The 20,308-nt window shown below is 31.6% G+C and overlaps 1 long non-coding RNA gene and 1 pseudogene across 1 annotated transcript; both read left to right on the top strand.

Annotated features, from left to right (window-relative positions):
- The first annotated feature begins 1,303 nt into the window (after nucleotides 1–1,303).
- On the top strand, nucleotides 1,304–3,422 carry LOC114714960 (uncharacterized). The gene is made up of 4 exons (XR_003737499.1): nucleotides 1,304–1,511; nucleotides 1,938–2,145; nucleotides 2,267–2,370; nucleotides 3,117–3,422. It is a non-coding gene; the product is annotated as an uncharacterized LOC114714960 (long non-coding RNA).
- Nucleotides 3,423–15,605: 12,183 nt separating this feature from the next.
- On the top strand, nucleotides 15,606–17,739 carry LOC114714959 (protein CYPRO4-like; annotated as a pseudogene).
- The last annotated feature ends 2,569 nt before the right edge of the window (nucleotides 17,740–20,308 follow it).

Consider the following 20,308-nt stretch of genomic DNA (forward strand, 5'->3'; position numbering starts at 1 on the left):
TGTCAACTTGTCGTTGGTTACTACCCGATGCTTCAGAGTTGACGGTGCTATGAACTGCCGAACTGAAAGCTTGAATTGATGGAAGAAGATGAAGACTGAGGATGGTCGCTGCGAACTGCTAAATTGCTAATTGATGGTTGTTGCCTGGCTATTGCTGGTTGGCGGTCACTGCTTCGCTGTTGCTGGTTGGAGTGGAGACTGGAGCGAGCAGCTGAGGGTTGAGGATTCGGCGACGGTGAGTTGAGGGTGAGCGACTGACGCTATGTTTTGTACGGGATTTTCAGAGAGGATGGGAGGGAAGTGACTCCCCTCCCATTGTTTGGGTGGTGCAATTTTTTAGAAAGTGAAGGGAGTTGTTTCCCTCCTCTTATTTGGTTAAGATATTTTTTAAAGAGGGAAGGGGTTGCTTCCTTCTAGCTTTTCCTCCAAAAGTGAGGTTTTTTGAGGAAAAATGAGAGATAAAATTTTAAGTTTTAAAATTAGCCTAACTAAAATACTTTAATTTTCATATACTTTTTTGATTTGTTAACCCCTAATCAGTCGTAAACATTTCTACATAAGAGAATTCTTTTGAATATTAGCAAGAGGTGGTCGAGATAGTTGTCTACAAATTAGTGAGTATTGTTGAACTTTATTTCTCTTCTAATTTCAAGAGGTTGTCGATATTTTCTTTCACCTTCAAAGTCTTTCTCTGATTGAAATCTATCGCTCATGACTTTTTATCTGATATCTTATAAGTGTGTGACTGTATTTTATAAGTCAAAATTAGTGAATTATATTATATATGTAGTTATATCTTGATAAAATAAAAAAAATAAGAAAATTTATTTAAATTTTATAGGTTAAAATAGTCAATTTTTTATTAGAACAAAATAAGGTATAATCCAAATTGGGGATCCTTAAAATCTCTTCCTCCCTTCTCCTTCCTCCCCTTCCTTTTGTAGCTACCTCTCCTCTCTTCCCTTTTCTCAAGCCAAAACACAGCGTGAAGTGAGAGTGAGAATGTGAGATAAGCGAGGGCAATCGAAAAAAAAAAGCAAAAAATACTAAAAAAATAATTGTTAAAAAACTTAAAATATAAGAAAATCTTAGTAGGTCAAACAAGGCAAGGCATATTATACTCTCCGGTCATCAAAAAAGGCATATTATACTCACGGCAGCGGCATGTCCGTGATCAGCCCTCCCTAAAAGTACCCCTTCCTTTTTCAGGCGGCTGTTGTTTTTCTGGGTTGGGCTGGGTTTTTTTGGTCTAGGCTCAAGTAGCCGCACCGGGCAGGGCAGGCATGGCATGCAACACCATGGAGAGCCAAAAAAAAACGACCGCGTTTCGATCAGTCTTGTGCCATAGATCAACTGGACGGTTAGCTTGAATTGGAATGCTATTCCAGCCCCCGATGGGACTCCAGCTCCATCTCGCAGTCCGGCCGTCGTTGCTCAGTGCTTTCTGTCACTCAACTCCGCCGTCGTGCAGCTGTCCATCGTCGCGGCTCAGGCCCGACGACTTCTTTGAGGTAAGTTCCAAATCGACCTACGTTCCTTATTCGAGACCCCTTCCCTGATTCGCGTTCGAGGCCGCCCATTGCTTTCGTATGTTCTAGTTTCTTTATATGAAATGCCTTCTCCGGCCAAAAAAACTGTTGTCCACTGCTTTCGATAGAAATACAAGATTGTTCTCTATAGAACTTAGTCTAATTGTATCGATATGAATGTGTGGGTCAGGAATCCATCTGTTTATGTTCTAAAACCATGGTCCTGGTCTTGCAAACGCAAGCCAATGATTAGGTCACTCGAGTGGTTTCTCCCGCATATGCATTGACATTGGTACAGATAGAATAAGCCCTCGCCAATACTCGAGTGCTTGTTTGAAATGCAAGCTAGTTTAAACATTCAGTATATATTGGTAATGCGATGGTGCGGAATCTAATTTGGGGGTGTAGATTTTACGGAGGTTTAGGGTACGATTCGAAGGGAGTGAGCAAAAGAGGCATCATCAATGGCTTCAATGATCGGAAGACGAACGATTGTATGCATTTTATGCAGAGCTTCAGCTAATTCGGCTCCAAGAATACCCTCGTTTGCTCGTTCTCTCAGAAACTCAAATTTCACTCTTCCTCGCGCTCCTGTTGGTCAGCCTTCTCCTTTAAGGTGCTCTAGTGCTTCTGATGCTCGCAATTTATGTTTACCGCCTCAAATTCATGACCGTTTAAATTTATATAATGTTGATGATAGTTATGATTTATGACGTCCATTTTGAATCCTTGCTTAGGTTGTTGCGAAGAGAATTGAGCTCTATCAAACCTGTACACAATGCGATTGCTTCCGCATACCTTGTTTCCAAGCTTCCCTGCGATGCCTACACTTCCAGCGAAGGTTTGTTTCTCTTTCTTCCCTCTCGATAGTTGTTTGTACTTTGCAATGGAACCATGTAGATCATACATGATGGGCATTTTGTCCATGCAAACAGTCGAATGTTAAAGCAACAATTGGCTCTATACTAGACTCCATCGCTAAGGCCAACTATTTGATGATATTGCATACCTTTTTATAACATGTCTTAGCCAACAGCTTTAAATAATTTCAGGTGGGAGCTAGGTATAGGGTGTGTTTAGTTCACTTACTGAGAACATCGAGAGGATACAAATTGAGATTAAGGATTCAGCTTAGAAATCCTCATTTTGAATGTACTACCTCCAGTTCTAAATATAGGATCTGATTTTTAATGTAATTTGCACTACACACTATATCCTATATTTAGGATCAGAAGTAGCATAAGGGACTCCTCTGTTATGTGATTCTATCAAATTTTCTTTCCCAGCAGAAGTAGCGCTGTCTGGACGACAGAAGTAGAACTATGGGAATAAGCTGATAACTGGTGAATGTCTAGAAAGTTATCTGCTGAGATATCTCTAGAAGATTTGAGTGTCAACCAGCTCAGGCCATGGACTAGTTATCTTCATAAAAATTAAGACAATGGACTGGTTATTTTCATAAGAATTATTTAAAACATGTTAAGCCGAACTGTAAACTGTTGCTTTTCCTGTTGAGCTATAATCTTTTTGCTCTCAGTCGAAGTTAAGCTTGTGAATCGTGACAACCTTATTTTTCCCCGATCACAGGAAAATTTGTTAACTATATCAGCCCCATCTGACAACCGGTGATATGGCAAGGAGGACTTCTCTTATTAATTTTGGAACCTCCCTCATTCTGGGAATTCAGAATTTAGATTTCTAAACAAAGAGCTTAGCAGGTTTGACACTTTGAAAATGAAGAGATTTTGATTGTCTTCTAGAGCTGCAACTTTGCCATGTTTGTAATTGATAAGTGAAATGAGTTTTACATTGTCTTCAAAATAATATCATGAGGAGCATTAGACAATCACATATAAACATGAGATGGTTTGGATCATGGGAATGACACCCTTGTTTCTATCGTTGTTTTGTTCCATGTAACTCTGGATGGCACAAAATTAGCAAGTCTGTTCATGGAAAACTTAGGGGTGAAAAATCGAAAATATTTGACCTAAGGACTGTGTGTGTTATGCTTGGAAAACAGTTTTAATCCGAGTGTTCGTTCCATCTCTCTAATGTCTTAATATTCGTCTAACTTACCTGGAGTTGGAATCTTTGTCAACTTTGAATTATAAATTCAAGCTACTTTTGATTTTGGGGTAACTTGTGCTGGCTTTGCATGATCGGAGCACTGGAAGATAGATCCAACTTACGTAGCACTTTTTGTCTAGCCCATTCCACTCCATTGGAGCAAGCGGATTTATTTAGTGTACAATAGCAGTTCATGTCTTCATGATACACCCGCATGAAATTTTTCATTTGGTGTATGTTACTGAGAGACCATGTCCATCTGTTCATTGGCCTGCTCTGGCCCATGGGTCAGGCCTTAATAACAAGCCCACTTTTTTGCCTTACTGTTTTAATAACAAACTTAAGCTATAATTGAAAATCCGCATTGATAGAACTGCCACTTCCCCACCAAATGCATGCGAAAGCCCAGACATTTGGCAATAGGAAGGATTCTATCAAGCAAAAACATGTATCATACCTGAATATATGCGTAAAAAAGTGGGAGAATTGTTATAAAATCTTAAAGAAAGAACATAATTGTTAAAAAGACTTAGTGACAACAAAGCAAGTTCTAATATAATAAATGATAAATGTTCACTTGTTGAGACTTATTGATAATAATTACTCCTTTGGCCCTTAATATAGGACCTAATTTTTTAGTAGGTTTTAGTCCTAAATATAAGACCCATTTGTTATATTTATCAATTTTCTCTAAATTACCCCTATGGATACTCCCTTAATTATAATCAAGTAGAAGAGGAAGATGGGGTATTAAGAAATATAATTATGGTGTTTTAGAAAAAATGTCACTTTTTTTATAATTAACTAACTATCTAACTTCTTTAATTTAATCAAATTAGTTAAATGTGTTTTATATTAAGGACTGGAGGAGTATTTTTTTGGGATCTTATTATAGTGTTTTCTGAAAAAAATTAGTCAGCCCTCTACTAATCACAGTTTTTTGGGGTGCAAATGAGGGCCAAGCCCAAAATAAAAAGTAAAAACTACCTTAGGTGGGGATTAGATCTCACCTTCTCTTTCTCTACTAGAGCCCTTGGTTCATCCGGACACACAGAAAAGGCAAAAGTTTCAAACCCCTACCCAACAAGTAGGCCAGTGTAGTGCTGGTGGGCAATAAATTGTCACCAGAAAAGGCAAAAGAATACCTGGAAAAAGAAATAAAACCATTCAACAGAAATTCTTTGGAGATGGCATTAGTAGATATGCAAATAATAGAACTAACAGGTTCCAAGAAACAAGGGAGAATTTCATTTAAGTCCCATGGTGAGAATTTAATTCCCAACCAGTTCCAATCTCAAAACAATCTGAAATTTCATTTCAGTCTCTTTGGCCTAATATGAAATTACTGTGAAAGTAAAATGATCATGTTAAACCTAAAAATTTTGAGAAACTCATAATTTAGTTGTACAAGTAACAATATACATTTTAACAACAAAAATAGTTAAATAACAACTGTACATGTGGAAATTTACAACTATCATTTTTTACAGTAACAAGATATAAACATAAAAATTTCATAAGTGATTATAAGTAAGTTTGCAAGTTGAAATATACATTTTAACAACAAAAAGTAGTTACACAACAATGGTGCATATGGACATTTATAACTCTAAATTTTTATCGTTACAACATGTGAACATGAAAAATTCACAAGTACTCATAGTCAAAATACACAGTTTCATAACAAAGAATAGCTAAATAACCACTATAGATATACAAATTTATAATTCTCGATTTTTATTATAACAAGATCTCGCAGCTCATAGGTAAATTTGCAAGTCAAAAATACATATTTTAACCTCAAAAAGTAACTAAATAACAGTTTTGCATATAAAAATTTGTAATTCAATTTTCATAATAACAAGCTAAGTTATAAACATGAAAAATTCACGTGCTTGAGTGTGTGGATATGAGCGTGGAAGGAATGTGTTACTTCACAAGGGATATATTATGAAAATTGATTGTTATAAATTTCCATATGTCCGATTGTTATTGAGCTATTTTTTTTTTTTGGTTAAAATGCATACTTTAAATTGCAAATTTATCTATGAGCATTTTTTTAAATTTTTTTTATTCATAGCTTGTTCTTATGAAAATTGAGGGTTGTAAGTTTTTATATGTATAATTGTTATTTAGCTATCTTTTGTTATTAAAATGTGTATGTTGGCTTGCAAAGTTACTTATAAAAAATTGTGAATTTTTCATGTTCATATCTTACTATTGTGAAAATTGAAAGTCTTAAATTTGCATCTGTACAGTTGTTAATTAGATATTTTTTGTTATTGTGAAAATTGAAAGTTATAAATTTGCATCTATATAGTAGTTAATCAGCTATTTTTGTTGTTGTCAGAATACATATTTTGACTTGCAAAATATACCTGAGGTTGTTACAATTTTTAGGGGCAACATAGTCATTTTCTTTTCAAACTTAATTTCATTTTGGGCTAAGGAAAATGAGGTGAAATTTCACATTGTGTTGGGACTGATTGAGATTAAGTTTATCTTGTGGGGCTTATATGAAATTTTCCCAAGAAACAAAGGGGATGACCACCATGAATTTGATTGATACCTCAATTTCAGGATTTTTAATAATCATTCATAGAAGACCTTTCTCATAAAGTGCCCTCAAGGCTTCTGGTGTAACAAATTGTTACTATTCAACGTAATTTATCAATTCTTAGTTATATATTCTTATTTCCCTAGCGTTCACGAGAGGTAAAAGCACAGTAGAGTAGTACAAAAATATATTTACGAGTTTGTTTCTTCAAAAATACAAAATATGAAATTTCTTTTTCTGAAAGAGCAAACTAAACAAGAGATCAAATAAGGTAGGCTTCAATAATGCCAACATAGGAAACTCCCCTAGTAGCATTGAGTGGAGAATCACACTGCAAAGCCAAGAGGACTACTCTTAACCAGGAAATAACCTAACAAGCCAAAAGCAGTATTAAAGAATATTGAGTAGCAAAGACGAAAGCAACAAAGTCTCAAAATCTTATAAAGATATTACTCTTCTCATGATTATACATGAATATTTTATAAATTTTAGTTACTCTTTATTATTTTAAGGGATAATTAATCTCTGGGTCCTTATAGTTTTATCTGATTTTTAATCAATTCCCTGTAAAATTTTGTCTTTTTATCAGATCCTTTTACTTTCACATGTTTTTTATTAGGTCCCTCTATTTTTTTTTCTTTTTATCAAATCTTTATAGTTTCACTTATTTTTAAATTAGGTCCTTTGTAGTTTTTAAAAAAAATTATTTATTAAATTTATTCTTTAAAATTAATTTTATTTTTAAATTAATAATTATATAATTGCAAACAATAATTAATATAATCACTTCGTAATTAATAATTAATTAGAATAATCACTTATACTTAACTGTAAATTATTTATAATTATATTATATTTAACTATAAATTATTTATAATTATATTCTAATTTTAAAAAATTTTATAATTATAAAAATTAGAATTGAAAAATAAATAATATATATGTTTAACTAAAAATTTAAAAAAATATTAACATACGATTATTATAATAATTTATTATTTATAGAATATTATTATTTATAGAATATAGAATAAAAACTACAAGGACCTAATTAAAAATAAAGTAAAACAATGAGGACCTGATAAAAGATAAAAAAAATTATAAGGACTTGATTAAAAATATGTGAAATTATGGGGACTTGATAAAAAAAATTATAAGAATCCAATTAAAAATTGATTGAAACTATAAGAACTTGCATATTAATTATCTCTTATTTTAATTCTAATTCAGTCAATCCTTGATTCAACCGCGCTTAAACCAATAATTTTTGTGCTTCAGTCTTGATCTGTTTACTAAGAACATATCCAGTTTATCAATACTTTAGGATTGATAAGCATGGATATTCAAGCATCCTCCACAGCTAAAATTTACAATTTTGAAGGTTCTAAGGTGAAAATTAAAATTTATTAAGTACTTAATTGTTATTCAAGATATTTGATTAAATTTAGAAATTCTCTATTATGCGAAACTGCTCAGCTATTTAGGGAATGAATTTAAGTGCTCATCACTCAAGAGAAGAAAAAAAAACGAGTATCCAATTTCATTAGATCTAAACCACTTAGATGTGATCTGGACAATCCAAATTTATTTTTTTACTTTTATTTTCAAAAGCAATTATTTTAATGGGTATAAAATATAAAATAAAGATAAATTCTTAATTTTTTTTCAAAATAATTTTTATTTAAAAATAATTAATTAAACATTTTAAATTTAAAACCGTTCAAATTTAACAAACCTGATGACTACTAAACTGGGTCCACTCTCCAACGGGGACGAGAGAAAGCATGGGACATGCGCTTACCAACCGCGGAAGGAGAAAGGCGGTGAGTCGGTGACTGTTTGGTGCGAGGGACCGACCAAATGAAAAGCTGGGCTCAAAAGTGACGAGCAAGTCTTGTGGGGGCAAAAAGAAAAATGAAAAAGAGATTACACATATAAAGCTTAATTATTTGATATATTTAATAAAAAGATAATTAATTCACAACTCCTTATAATTTCAATTAATTTTGAATCAGGTCTTCATAATTTTTTTTTTAATCAGGTCCTTATACTTTCACCTGTTTTTAATTAGATCCTTGTATTTATTTTTCTTTTTATCAAATCCTTATAAGTTCACTTTATTTTTAATTAAGTCCCTGAATTTTTTATTCTTTATTTTATAAATTCTAATAGTACTATTATATAAACATAAAATAGTATATATTATTTAATATTAGTTTATAAACAATAATATTCTAAAGATATTGAATTATTATAATGATTTTAATTTTTTCAGAAAAAAATTAATTGTTCTAAAAATTTTCCTGAATTAATTAATTCTATTACTTTTTTATTACATAATTATTAATTTAATTTAATTATTAATATTTTATATTTCAGTATTAATCTATTTAATTAAGCTTATATTTAATTAATAAATAAAAATTAAAACTACATGGACCTGATTAAAAATTTAGTGAAATTATAAGGACTTAATTAAAAATAAATAAATACAAGGATCTAATTAAAAAAAGGTAAAAGTATAAGGACCTGATAAAAAGAAAAAAAACTATAGGGACCTAATTAAAAATTCGTTAAAGCTATAAAGACTTACGGATTAATTAACCCTTTAATAAAACACTTCATTGCTAAGGTTGGCTTTATGAATTGTATGGCCAGTGGCTAGATGAATTGTGCGGTGACACTATATTCTATTAATGACTTTAAATCTTTATATAGATTATTAACTGTAACAAATAATTTTATCAAGTTTTATCTTCAATCTTCTTATATTCCTACTTATAATCTTCAATATAAGAGCTAACTGAAAATTGAATTTGGTTTTAAATATAAAATCACAATACATTTTGTCTTTTAAATTTATTATTCATTTTCTAAAGTATGTCTATTGATTACACATATTATATTTAAAGATAGTTAAGATTGAAAAGTACTTTAGGAAAATTAATTCATATTTATTACAAATAATTAATTTTCTTAATCTGTTTAAATTAGTTAAATACTATCTGCGGTTTTAATATAAGAGCTAGTTGACTAATTTGGGTAATTTAAGAAAATTAATTAGGTTAATTATTTGTAATAAACAGATGTTGTCTTTCTTAAAATATCATTGCTAATTAAGTGTATTAGCTAATACTATCATTACTATAAGGATTATCCTTAAAAATGAATAAATATGAGAGACAAAGTGAATTGAGGTATTAAATTTAAGACTAAAATAAAAGTCAAATCAGCTGTTATATTAAAAACTGAAGGTAGTAATTATTATATTAAAGACTAGAGAAAGTATTTTGAGAGAATTTCATGTTGTTTGATACCTCCTTTTGCCTCTAGCAGTCTTTTGTCCGTACTTTACCGCATCAAATGATTTTTGAAAAAAGGATAGAAAAATGATTCTTGAATATGAAAATTCTTAAATGATTACTCCAATAAATAAAATTTCATTTTAGGTATAGCTAGCAAAATTGGAATTTTTAAATTTGTTAAAACGACCATATTGTCATTTGGATTTTTTGAAAAAGAACCACTAAGCACCGCCACTGGCATGCCAATCATCGAAGCTTCGGTACCGCCAGTAGTCACTTAGAGTTCAAGTGGCTATTAGTCACTAGAGTTTTGGCGTCCCACAACTATTTTTTGAGAAATTTTTTTAAGTCTAATAATGATTAAGAAGTTTAACGTTATTAACCAGTTTGTTATAGTAGTTAATAATAAGTTTTTTTAGAAAATTCAAAAAATGCTATTTTTACAACTTCAGTATGTGGTTAATAAGTCATGTGATGATACTCCTCCGATCCTAAATATAAGACCCTTATATACTAGTATAAGGGTCTTATATTTAGAACCGGAGGAGTATTAACAATTCTCATAATATCATTACCAAAATTTTCGTATGAAGATTGATGTTTTTAATAACAGCTCCTTATGAAGGTTGTACAATGAAATTTTTTCATTTATTAGGTAATCACTATATTATAAGAGTTGTTAATATCACTACATGACTTATTATGAGAGTTATTAATGGCATTGTGAGAGTTGTTAATATTGTTACATGACTTGTTAACTGTGTTATTAAAGTTATAAGAATGCCATTTTTTAAAATTTTTTGAAAAATCTATTGTTAACGGCAATACCAACTTGGTTAATAGCGTTAAAAGACCTATCAACCATGTTACAACACTTGAAAATTTTCTTATTTATGATATCATGACTAATTTCTTAAAGTGTAAAAAGCTCTTAGATCACATGGTTAATAATGTTATAAGAGTTGTTAATATTGTTACATTATTTGTTAACAATGTTACTGAAGTTATAAAAATGTTACTTTTTGAATTTCTTGAGAAATTTGTTGTTAACTATCATAATAAACTTATTAATAGTGTTAAAAAACTTGTTAATCACGTTACTAGACTTGAAAAATTCCCAAAAAAATAATTGTCGACCACTGGAACTTTAATGACCAATCGTTGGCTAGCCGCTAAACCTCCAATGACTAGCTACCCACCTGAACTCCAATTGTTGCTATCGGCACCGAAGCCTTGGAGATCGATCGACCAGTGAGGGTGCTTGATGGTTTTAAAAAAAAAAAAAATTAAGGGCAATATGGTCATTTCAATAAATTTGAAAATCTCAATTTGGTCAACTATACCTAAATTAAAACTTTGCTCATTTAGATAATCATTTGGGAATTTTCAAATTCAAGAATCATTTTTCCGTCTTTCCCCATATTTTTTTTATCATTATCTCTTTAATAAATTTCACATCAAATATTCTCTACAGGAAAAATCACAAAAAAAAATCTGTCGAAATAAAAAAAATTACAAATAGGGACTTGTTATAATATTTGTATGGGTTTTGATAATAATTTTTGTATACGGGTCTTTTTGTGCAATTTTTTAATTTTGACAGTCTTTTTTGTGATTTTTCCTTCTTTATATATAATGTATGCTTACACATTTATTTAATATTTTTTTTTTTGCTATCCCAACTTTATACTCTCTTATTTTCTTTTATTTATTCACTACCAATTATTTAATACTAAGTCAAATTTAATTATTGCCTTTTTTGGGGAACAAGACAAAATATATTGAAAAGGCAAGAGTTTTACATAGTACAATAAGTTAAAGTGCAAATATATGCATGAGAAAAATCCTGAAGTAATGGCAAAATTTTTTGTCATAACAGCTTGGAAGATAAACGATGAGAATTTGCGGGACTCTTGACCCCAATAAATGGATAATAACAGCTCGAAACCTGCATCTATTAAGTTGGAGTTATGAATCCAGAAGAGTGATACTCGTAAAGACTTGGTGAAAAATGGTATTCCTGGTATAGATTGATTCTCCATAGAAACTCCTCGATTGACAGGCCACAATAACAATTGATGCCTTGATAATAATAAGACTCAACTTTTTATACACGCAAAGAGGCCAATATTAGAGCAAAGCCTACAACAAATATTTGATAATTCTTGAAAAGCTAGGCCTGAGAGGATTGCATATTTTGATTTTCCTACATGATGGCATGTTTTCCATGATGCAAGGCATCGTTGCATTTTCTCAAGATTGTATTGAGGAGACAAATGCTTCCACACATTAGACCTGTGGAGATGGATATGTGTTTCTTTTAACCATGTTTTAAAATTTGGGAAGTTCATCCGGGAAATTCTCATGAAAGAACAGCCAAACCAAAAAGACCTAGATAGCGAGCATTAGAAAATAACTGTTTCAAAGATTTTTCGACTTCAACTCCTCATCCAAATAGACAGAGACCAGAAGAATTTAATTATTATCCTGATTTCATTGGAAATATCTCTCTCGAGATAATTTGTTTTTTTGTTTAATTTACAAAACTTGACTCTCAACCTTATCGCTTACACGAGTAAAAAGACAAGCTACTTGCCTCTTTCCGAATTCCGAGCACAAGGTGCTATTCATCGTGGGTATGAGGCTCTTCATAAGTAACGAAGAGATAATCATTATCCAAACATCAGCAATCTTTTTGAATATTGAGAAAGAAAAGGTTTGATTTTTTTTCCCTTTTACATCTTTTAAAGAAAGACAATACGGTACTTTTAAATTTAACTTTTAATATTTGATCATTTAATCTAATTATTTTAAGATCTTTTATAAAATGTATTACCTGTAATTAGTCTTTTAATATAATTAAGCCTTAGCTTAATTATACTTAACTCAACTATAATTTTTTAATGAAAACTTATATTAGGTTATTTATTGATGAAGTGTAATTATGTTAATTGACATTTGAGTTTTATTTTATTCATCTCGTCCTTTTTCTAGATATGATTTTTCTGGTCTTTTCACTGTAAATATTGTCTTAATTAATTCTTTATTGTCTTATGTACCTTGGTTATTTTTCGAATATTATTTCCTCCAAAATTTTGATTTTTCTCCTTAAAATTTGCCTGAGTTTCAAAAAGAACTCTTCAATATTTTTGGCATTTCTATTACATAATTTTAAAAATTCAACCAACTCAGAGGCTTTCTTCTTTGGTTTTTTTTGTTTGTTTGTTTTTATAACTGAGGATTTGAAATCAATGACAGAAAAATTAAATAACAAGAACTCTGAGTCTCTAATCATACAAATACATTTAGAAAATATTATAATATCAATATAAATTTATTTAAAAGTCTTATAATTATTATCATATTCTGTGTTCGAGTGTGTGTGTGTGTATGAATTCTTATAATTCTTCAATTAAGGATCTTAATAGCAGCCTTCATGAGTCAGTTCATCAAATTGAGATTGATTGTCTATTCGTTTTCTTTCCACATTCATGAATCTGTAGAAGAACTTTTTATCTACTGTACCTGAATTCAAATTAATATACTCCTTTCAATCCTAAATGTAAAAATTAGTTAATAAGTTTATTTTAATCTTAAATATAAAATCTCAATTCATCTTATTTTTTACATTTATATACTTTTTTTTTTCCTTCAAAATTCTTCAAACTGGGTGTATATATAGAGGCGCCTTTTCATCAAGTAAGTAGTTTTTCAATGCCTATTATCAAAAGGGATGATTTAGAAAGAAGAACATGCATTTTTGTTACAAATAATTAATATAATTATTTTTTAAATTAATTACTTAATTCTCATATTTAGGATCAGAATGAGTACATTTTATGTTCAATACTCTTTTGAAGTGCAAAATTTTAAATCTATCAAGGGAATTATAAAATGTTGACGGATTTACAATGCTACCCTTTATTTATAGAAAAAACCTCAAAATTACTCTTATTGGTCGACAATGATCCTAGAGCTCCTGCGGCCTACCTCTGTTTTTTGAATTTTTTTCAACATTCTTAATGTGATTAACAGTTCTTTTAAGGAGTCTCATAATTTTATTAATGCTATTAACCATATATTTTTCAGGTTTTAAAATTGAAATTTTTTAAACATTTATAACATAGTTGCCAACTCTTATAATGATAATCACAATTCCATCAGTATCATTAACCACATTATGTGACAGGTTTCTAAAATTAAGGAAATTAGTGTATCCCTAATATTGCAGGATTTTTTCAATATTTCTAATATGATTGACAACTCTTTTAACGAGTCTTACAACACAATTAATGCCATATACCGTATGTTTTTCATGTTTTTAAATTGGGAATTTTTTTCAATATTTGCAACATTGTTATCAACTCTTATAATGTATTTACAACTCTGTTAACATTATTAACCCAATTATATGACATGCTTTTAAAATTGTTATTATTAATATAGTTATGAGACTTGTTAAGAGAGTTGTTAATTGAATTATGAATGTTGGAAGAATCCTTCAAAGTTAGACACTCACAAATTTCTCCAAAGTTTAGAAACATGTCATATAACGTAGTTAATGACATTAATGGAGTTGTAATATCAATATGAGAGTTGACAACTATGTTACAAATCTTAAAAAATTCCCAATGTAAAAATCTGAAAAATATGTGATAAATGGCATTTATCAAGTTGTGCACTAATTAAAAGAGTTGTCAATCATGTTATGAATGTTAATCCTATCAGGTTAGGCGCTCACTAATTTTTTTCAATTTAGAAAACCTATCATATAATATGGTTAATGAATTTGTGAATATCCTTATAATTAGAGTAAGAAACCATATTACAAATATTTTAAAAAAATTCTTAATTTAAAAACCTGAAAAACATTAATGATATTAATGAAGTTGTGAGACTTGTTAAAAGAAAGAATTGTCAATCACATTAAAAATGTTAAAAAAATCCTTAAAAAAAATAGTTGCTAGTTGTTAGAGCTCTGATACTGGTCACTAACCATTATAGGTCGTTGGCAGTCAGTTAGCCAACCAATTAGTGGGATTGATGGTGAGGGTGACTTTAATTTTTTTTAAAAAATAAATTAGAGATAACATTATAAATTCATCAATATTTTAAATTTTAAATTTAGTCATGCTGCCCTATTTGAAATTTTGCAATTTTGGGATTTTGGAAATTCAGGTATATATTTTTTGAATTTTCCCAAATAAAAATACTTTAAAAAAGAAAAAATTTCAGCTAAGTCCTACAATCTAGACTTATTGAAGAAAAAGTCTCAAAAGATTTTAAAACTTTAAGTCAATCTTTTTGTTTCATAATGAAATTAAATTGAGAAGTCTTTTTACTAAAATACCCTAATCTAAGTATTGTAAATTGAGTTACAAATTTTCATGTGTAAAGTTATTTTTTTAATTTTTTGTTGATAAAATTTGTATCTTCACTCTACCTAGCACTTTTAAATTGAGTTATAAATTTCTATATTTATAATTGTTATTTTATTATTTTTTGTTGTAAATTTTTTGTTTCTAATCATTAATCATTAAATAACAACAAATCCCAATAAATTGTAAATTTTTTGTATAATTGTTATTTTATTAATTTTCTATTATTTGTTATAAATGTTCATAGGTTATTTTTTTATTTGTAAATTTTCATATGTATAGTTGTTATTTTTCTAGTTTTTGTTGTTAAAAATTGGATTCCCACATGTAAGTTACTTGAATACTTGCAAATTGAGTTGTAAATTTTTATATGTTGAGTTGTTAATTTTTTATTTTTTTGGTTAAAATTTATATCCTCACTTGTAGGGATAACAGCCCTTTTACTTTCTAATTTAATTTTATTTTAGGCCTGACAGACTCCAGTGATATTTCAAAATTTTTTGGGATTTATTTTTAATAAAGTCCCATCAATGAGACTTTAGTGAAATTCTCCCTTTAAAAAAATATGGGGAAAAAAGAAAAATAAAAGAAAGGAGAGGAGCGCGTAGCAATTAGCACGTCGCATTCTATGATTCTATGAATACAACTCATTTCTCGAAAAGCTTCGTTCCTAAGCGCCAAAAGCAAAACGAATTCAAGTAGTAATGATTAAAAACTACGTATGCAACATCGAAAGCCAAACCAACTCATGTCAATCTATCTGGCCAATTCATCATCCATGGGGGCTTCACAGAGCAGCGAGGGCCTCGATGTCTCCGACTCTGATCGCGAAGAATACGATGAGCCAGAACACGGCCGAGAAGGAGACGAAGAGCATAAGAAGGATGCAAAGACGTCCGCGGAAGCCAATTCCAGAGCATCAGTGGATCGGCTTTACGCCGAGGGCATGATGGAGGAGTTTGAGGAGGATGCTAATGGACGAGTGATGAGCTTGACTTTGGGTGCTCTTGATCATAGTTTCTTAGTGAATGATACAGGCGTTCAGGTTTACAGAAATTTTAGCCACGGGGTTCATGGAAAAGGTGTGTTTGTGAAATTTGATTGTGGCAAGTTGCTTGGAAGTTCCAGTTCAGGCCAATCAGCATCAAGTAAAGCGATACTGATGAGGGTTGAAACTGATATGCTGATTATGAATCCAATGAAGGAAGGGATACCACACGCCTCGAGTCTTCACCAACTTGATCTCGACACTGGTAAGATTGTGAACGAATGGAAGTTTCAGAAGGATGGAGTGGACATCACTATGAGGGATATTACAAATGATACCAAGGGATCACAATTGGATCCTTCCAATTCGAACGTTTTTGGGCTTAGCTGATAATATGCTTTGTCAATGGGATATGCGTGACAGGAAAGGAATGGTTCAAAGTTTTGCGGCAGCAAATTCTCCGGCGTTGAATTGGAACCACGGGTATCTATTCTCCAGAAGAACAAATTTCCAGTGCTTTGTAACGGCTGGGGATGGTTCAATATTTGTAGGGTCTCTTGATGGAAGAATACGGTTGTATTCAAAGACATCAATGTGGCAGTCGAAGACTATTTTTCCTGGGCTAGGCTCTCCAATCACCCACGTTGATGTTACCTATGATGGCAAGTGGGTGCTAGGCACTACTGACACTTATTTGATATTGATCTGCACTTTATTAGCTGGTAAAGATGGGGAAACAGAAGACGGATTCACGGAACGAATGCCAACACTGTTGAAGTTGTCTCCGCAGGATTCACTTTTAGGTGGCACGAACAATAAGTTTCATGGTGGCCGTTTTTCATGGGTAATTACCTTCTGCTATATCCACACATTATGCAACTGTTGCTGTAAAATCCTAACTACTTACCTATCTTTCATGTAGCTGCCACAGAGTACAATTATTGCCAGTTTGCCACTAATTAGTCCCCTTTTACCATTTCAGTGTATTATTTATGCCCATGCTTATAGGTATTCTTTTGATTAACTTCGGTAACTTCCAGAACTAAATGTTGTGGATAGGTGTCGTAAAATGTAAGTATATTGGTATAGTACTTATTTTGGTTATTAAGTGAATCAGATATTTCTAGCCTGATGAAATTGGTAACTTGAATGTTTGATACTTTGCTTATTTTGGTTATTAAGTGAATCAGATATTTCTAGTCTGATGAAATTGGTAACTTGAATGTTTGATACTTTGCTACTCTCACTTGCAGTGTGGCAGACTGACAGGTTTGAAACTGTTCTAAATTTACTGGGTAGTTTTGTGTGTAAACTCGTAGCAATCATTGCATATTTGTAATTGTTGTTTCTCTTGCAGGTCACTGAGAATAGTAAAAAGGAGCGTCACCTGGTTGCAACTATGGGTAATTTTAGTGTGATATGGAGCTTTCAGCAGGTGAAGAACAGTGTTCATGAATGTTATAGAAATCAACAAGGGCTTAAGAGCTGTTACTGTTATATGATAGTAATGAAGGATGAGTTGATTGTAGAATCTCGATTTATGCATGACAAATTTGCTGATAGTGACTCTCCAGGAGCTCCATTGGTGGTGGCAACTCCCATGAAAGTTAGCTCTATTAGCTTGTGTGGAAAACGACCTCGTTTGTGAAACCTTAACCTTTGTTGTCCATAGATTTCTTCTGTTTTGCCCTGTTCCCTTGTCTCTCGTACATAGTTCAGTTCGTGGATGAATAGTAATAGAACATATATAGAATAGGCTATTGATTGATTTCTATTGAATCCACCCATACTAATTGTGTATTTATGTATATTGTCATTGTTTGCACTGCTGGATAACAGAATTTTGTTTGTTGTATACCAAGATTTCATGAATTTATATCACAAGTGACTTGGTTATAAATGGAATTATTTTGTAATTTCTATTTTAAAATAACATTGCAGTTATAAAGAGTCATCAATGTGTGCGCGCGCGTGTATTTGAAATCATTGGCAGTGTATTATTGTTTTGCGAAATCTACTGGAAGCTGATATATTTTATTTTGAACTGTAAGGTGTGCCAATAATCAGCTTGACCTTGGGGTTTCGGAAATATTAATTTCATTTTGTGGCTCTGTGCTGATGTGTTATCTCTATGCTTATATTCTCTTTTTCCCCCTTCTAGTCTTTTGTTTGTATTTTAAATTTTAAATTTTCACTTGATAGCATTGAGATTGCATTTTGTCATCAATTTTATCAATATTTCAATCCTGCATCTCTCTGTTTCCACCCTTCTCCAAACATTTTTTGTTCCTTTCTCTTTTCATTTCTGTAAGCAAGATCTCTTGATCCGCCTCCCCCCAACGACAACAAAACAAGCTGCATCCTTCACCTCTATATCCGGTGTTTGAATCTCCAGTTTTCTTTTTCTTTTTTTGATTCCGCTTAGCATAGGCTTAAAATTCTGTCTTCCTCATTTGGAGATCGGTGCTTCAGAAATGGTCTGATGAATGAAAATGACAAGAAAGGAGAAGAAGGAAATGAATCAAATAGCAGTATGTTTTGGCTGAAAAAAATTAGGATATGTTATATCTGGTTTGATGTTGATGAGGCCCAAGCTCAAATTGATAATAAAGCCAACAACAGTCTTGCTAAATTAAGTCTCACCGGAAAACTACAAAGTTCATAACTGAAAGTGATAGAGAACTCTCACATGCATGCACACTCACTGATTCCCTAGCATTTGAGAGGCTAGAGTCTCTCCCAAAACCAACACTTAATCACCAATTGCTTAAACCTTCCTCCCCAGTATACACATACAGCTAATTAACATTTAACAGCCCTCCTGTCTCTCTCATGCTCACACACCTCAGACACTTAATGTGCCTTAGACTTGACCTACCAAATTGGAGCCCATCATATGTTGACATACTTTTCTCTCTAAAACAAGAAAGAGTACGTTTCTTAGCTCTGCAAGGAGTCTTAGGATCATGAGGGCGTCTTAAGGCAAGTGGACTTGGTAAGGTGATATCCTATTCCTCATACTTCTGATTTACCCTTGCGGATCCTTTTCTCTAATTTAGTTTCTTATATATGCAGCGCCAAAATGGAAGAAAAAAACAGAGCGAGAAAGAGAGGAAAAGTGAAGATGGAATAGCAAAGGATGGATTTAATCAAGTATTGCGTATGAATTAAGATAAATGACCAACCAATATGTTTGCTGAATCAATTGTTTCTCTTGTTGTACCTAATTCTGATTCTCATTTTTTAACTTTTGCCAGTATTAGTCTCTCATAATTCTAATTTCTTTTATTCACTACTTGGATACACCATGCACAGCTAATGTACTTTGGCCATAGTCCTCTGTTTTCTTGAATGAATGTTGTTTCCCTGGAATTCTTACAAAATCTATGGTCAGCTCTTGGAACCTTCAATCACATGTCCTTATGTGTACATAACTTCTGAGAAAGTCCTAGATCTATATAAATCGAGCATTGAATTTGGAGTATTGATTATAACGAAGATAAGAAAAATGGACCTTAGTCTTATCTAGTTGTCCTATGCCAAAACATTAATCGGAACATTGTGGTAAGAACTACTTACAGATACCAACTGTACATGCCTCGCTGGATACTTTCTTGCTTGATTTGCACTTTAGTCCGATATTAAGTCACTTGACTTTATTAGTAAGCATTTTTATCTACGTTAAAATCGAGGGGGAAAATGGAATTTGATTGGTATGATTCATGAGTTACTCATACGCATTATAAAATACAAAAAAAATTGAGAGAAGGAAAAAATTCCCCATTCGCCATGAATTGATTTAATATTTCTACATTCATTCTCATCCAATCAAAAAGTAGTTTTTTTTACCGGATGGGTTGATTTTTTGATGAAATGTAAGTAATAATCGATATCAATTGAACCCAAAAATGCACTTTATTTCTTTTAAAAAAATTCAGAAGACAGTTATATTATTTCAACATTCAACCTTATTTTACGTTGATTAGACTAAACTTAGATTTTGCCTCTTGGCTTTGACTACAGAATAGCACTAGCCTAGTAGCATATGCGTTTCCCTTCTATGGTTCAAGAATATAGAGAGCAATATGGTTACTTTTTTGTTGGTATTAACGCAAGGACTTGAAAGACTCCGATGAGCACAGAACATGAAGTGTGAGAGCACAGTTTTTTTTTTTTAACCCAGAGTTTTTTTAAGTCATTTTAAATTTGAGATTGACTTTTATCGGGCCGAAACTATTAAAGTTAAAGTCTCAATAAATGCTTTTTCCCAGTAGCAAGAGCCCAATTCTAATGTATCACTCCTCCTTCTCAACCACAACATAGTCTTTAGCGCACAACCCAAAAGCCTAGTCTCCATCTCATTTCTTTTTGTGCGCGTTTTTGCCATCATTACATACTTGTTCCTTATACAGTGCATGACTTTTGTCTGGGTTTGCTAATAAAGAAGAGTTTTTGGCCAAAAAAATAATAAAGAGAAGATT

Source organism: Neltuma alba, unplaced genomic scaffold, assembly GCF_004799145.2.
Source record: "Neltuma alba isolate B1F8T4 unplaced genomic scaffold, ASM479914v2 tig00011557_pilon, whole genome shotgun sequence".
In the NCBI taxonomy this organism is placed as follows: domain Eukaryota; kingdom Viridiplantae; phylum Streptophyta; class Magnoliopsida; order Fabales; family Fabaceae; genus Neltuma; species Neltuma alba.